This window comes from Silene latifolia, chromosome Y, assembly GCF_048544455.1.
Source record: "Silene latifolia isolate original U9 population chromosome Y, ASM4854445v1, whole genome shotgun sequence".
Taxonomy (NCBI): Eukaryota; Viridiplantae; Streptophyta; class Magnoliopsida; order Caryophyllales; family Caryophyllaceae; genus Silene; species Silene latifolia.
The window spans coordinates 240,414,814-240,418,874 of NC_133538.1; positions in this window are offsets into that span (position 1 = coordinate 240,414,814).

Sequence of the window (4,061 nt, forward strand, 5' to 3'; positions counted from 1 at the left end):
CTTTGGCCTTTTGAAGGAGGTCCACCATGTCCTCTTCAATGATCATTGGCTGCATGATAGGTGTCAAGTAGTCTTTATGAGGAATAGGGGAAGGACGTTCTTCATCATGATAGGGTATCTCAAATGTCTCAAGGATAAGCTCCTCAAGCAAGGTGATATTACAAGTCCATCCTTTAGGCTCATCATCATTGCTGCTATCTTCATACGAACCATAAATGGGGGCTTCATTTAACTCATTCTCCAATGTCTCAATATTCACTTTAAAGGACACACCCTCATACTCACAAAGGCTAAGAGTACTTGGCTTACTCAACCTCATGTCTTCCTCATCGAACACAACACTTTTATACTCACAAGAGCTTACGGAGATTGGCTCTTCCCATTCTTCATTTTTCATGTCAAAAGTTACTACTTCAAATTCGCATTCATGATCAATGTCCAAAGAACGGTGGGGAGTAATTGCTTGGGATTCTTTCATTTGGGCAATTTGAATCTCCAATACCTCACCTTGGGCAACAATGCCTTGAAGAACATTATCCCTCTTTTGGCTCTCTTTTAGCATTTGTTTGAAGAAGTTTTGTTGATCTCCCATCATTTGGAGAATCACATTTTGAATGGGTTCATTTTCTTGTTGTGGGTGGGTGTGAAAGTGCTTATATTGTGGCATTTGGAATTGGTTGCAAAGTGAGTTTTGGGTGGGTGGTTGTTGTTGATATTGGATGTGGTGATTTTGGTGGGAAAAGTTGGGGTAGTGGTTAGGATTTTCATTGTACAAATAGTAAGGTAGGTTTGTGTTGACTTGCTCCTCAAACTCCCCATACCCATAGTCATACTCAAAAGATCAACCACATACTCCATATGTCAAGTCTTGAGCCATCATAGCTAAGACAAGGAAAAAACTACAAGTATGGAAACTACACAAAGACGGTACGAAAAATCCTTGAGGAACAAGTTCCTCAAGGTGAAAGCAAAATCAAAATAGACAAACAAGTAAGAACTTAATCACATAGCACCAACCCCGGCAACGGCGCCATTTTTGACGTGACCGTGTCATTGTACACCCAATCAAAACACATTTATAATGCTCAATAAACAACGAGTTAGTGGTAAGTCAGGTCGATCCATGGGACGGTGTGCTTTGGGTTCTAAGTCTATCTATCTCAATTTATGCTAGTGTTACAATTTGTTTGGGTTTGCAGTTGTGTTCTAAACTAACGCAAGCAATAAAGTAAAGCAAACAATGAACTAAGAAATGTAAACAAATGACTAAAAGTAGAAGGATGTCATGGGTTCATAGGGGATTCATGGTATTGATCATACAAACATTTTTACAAAGTTGCAAGCAATTAATGTTGTGAAGGAATCGAGTTGGTTTATGTCTTACGGTTCTTAAGAAGAGTTGGGTCCCGGAGCTGAATCGATTAGATTGTACAACACCTACAAGTCGACTTACTTTCCTCCTAATCAACTTCTATGCATGGTCTAACAAGACTCGAGTTGGTTTATATCTTACAAGTCAAGTTGAGTAGATAAGAGATGGTTATAAATGCAAGGATTCATAGACTTAGCATTTCATCAAACATAACATGTGCATAAAGTTGACATCACAACAAGCAAGCAATTTGATTATGAAAACATGTTAAATTAAGCATGATTAATCCCATGTTTGTTTCCCTTAATTAGCCACTAATACTAGTTTAATAACTACTCACTCATTATCATGGAGAACATGTCATTAATGGTGTCAAACATAACAACAAGTGTAAACATGATAAGAGAATGAGGAAATAAACAATAAAGAGTAAAGGGTAAAAGAATTATACCAAACATGAGATGATCCAAATACTAAAGCAAAGAATAAATAGAAGAAACTTTACTGATTCATGAAGGGTTGTCAATCCTTCAATAATAACCCAATAATCTTCAATTACCCAAAAGTAACAAACTTGAACAATAATCAGTGTGAGATTTGTGGAAAGATCAAGGAGCAATCTATTCTAATCTACTCCTAATTGAATCTAAGAGGAATTTCTAATGTGGGGGCTTAGCCTCATCTAAAACTCCATAAAAGCTCTCTATGATTAATTACAAGTGGGGTATTTATAGTAGAGCTTCATTAGGTTAACTAAGGCTAAATTAGTAATTACATTTTTGAGTTTTAAGCAGGGAAACGCTAGTCTTTTTTGAAGGATGAGCATCTCGGCTATAGATGTCGCGGTCCGTCCGTCCAGGAAGGGAAGACGCTCGTATTATATAGGGGGTGCATGGGCGTCTTTATGTGAATCCGCTCGGATTCTTTGGAGGAATCCGAGCGTCTTTGTTGCTTGGACACCCGGGTTGTCGTCCTGGACGGGCGTCTTGCCTGTGAACCCGCTCGGGTTCTGCTTCAGAATCTTTTCCTTCACTTCCTTTTTATTCTCGTAGGATTGGTCTTTAGTTCTTGCTTCTTCTTTATTCTTAGTCCATCAAACATCGTCAAATAGCTTCCAAATATGCACGAAAGACGGGAATTTCCGCCTTATTATCCTCATTCCTACAAAACATGCGAAATGCACTAGGAAAGCAAAATAGAAAGCATTTGACGGATAAAATGGTCGTGGAATGATATAATAGTATGCAAAATAGGCTCAATTAGGGGACTAAATATGCTCAAATAATGGTCACATCAATAACGCTTTGGGAAAATGCATGAGTGATGAGAACTTTGAAAAGTACAAGGAAGCTAGACGAGCCGCCAAAAAGGCAGTGCGTGATGCGAGGGCAAAAGTTAACCAAGAAGTGTATGCGAGGTTGGACACAAGAGAAGGAGAGAAGGATATCTATAAACTGGCCCGCATAAGACACCGAAAGACGAGGGATATTGGGAGAGTTGGGTGTGTGAAAGATATGGACGACAAGATTCTGGTTCAGAATAACAAAAAAAGGCTAGATGGAGTTCTTACTTTGATATTTTATTCAATGGACATCAAGAGCAAGGTTTTGGGGATGTACAAGTAACACCAAGCATGGTTAAATGGGAATTTATGCATAGTATACAAATGTGTGAAGTTAGAAAGGCGCTAAGGATGATGGGGTTAAAGAAAGCAGAGGGACCGGATGGTATACCCATAGAAGTTTGGAGGTGCTTGGGGGAGAGAGGAATCGAATGGGTAAATGTTTTAGCAAGATTTCACACGGAAGTAAAGTCCTGACAGGGATTTAATTACAGGGTAATCAAACTCAAATAATTATGCCTGACTAGTACGATGAATAACTTGAAAATGAACAATAAAGTGAAAGACAGAGATTTGTACGTGGAAAACCCTGGGAATAAGGGAAAAAACCATGGGCCCCAAGCCAGGAGGAATTATTACTATCTTTTAGTGTATCCTATCAGGGAATTTGTATGTCAGGCTAGAGATAAAGTGTAAATGCTTAGTAGATTTACTCAGAGTGATTACAATAATGAAATGAGGGTAAAAATGAATTAATAGTAGATGATCCTTCTTCTTTCTCCTTCTTGCTATTTATAGTAGTTTCATCTTGTTTGTAACGGCTCTCTAACGTTTGTTTTGGACGTTCCTAGGTAATAGGCCTCATGCCCTATTTACCCGGAGGTAGGTGTTTGACTCCAGAAACTGCCTGCCGTTATCTTTTCTTAGTTAACTGCTCCACACTATTCGTTGTTTCTGTTGAATAGGTCTTCCATGAAAGTAGGAACTGTCTTTCTAGGCTTTAGTTGTGCATTGGTTGTTGCCTTTATTGTTCTAGTAGTGCTCAATATACGGCTGGTGAGTTATTCCTTCAGGTCTGGCCTGGATAGATGGCCTGACCTGTCTTTCCCTCCTAGTTGGCACCTCCCTGGGTATAATATGCTTTGTATTGAGTTGCTTCCATTCAGGCAAGAGTAGGTATTTCTTTGCCTGACTTTTGTCTGATCAGGCAGGACAAATCTTGGCCCAACAATTGCCCCTTATCTCCTTATTTCATTGGGTCTAGCCAGGAATAAGGAGATAAAAAATCGGGCCAGATAAAAAATATGAGAATCTTTATCGGAAAAGAATTTGAGCCCCTTTCAACTT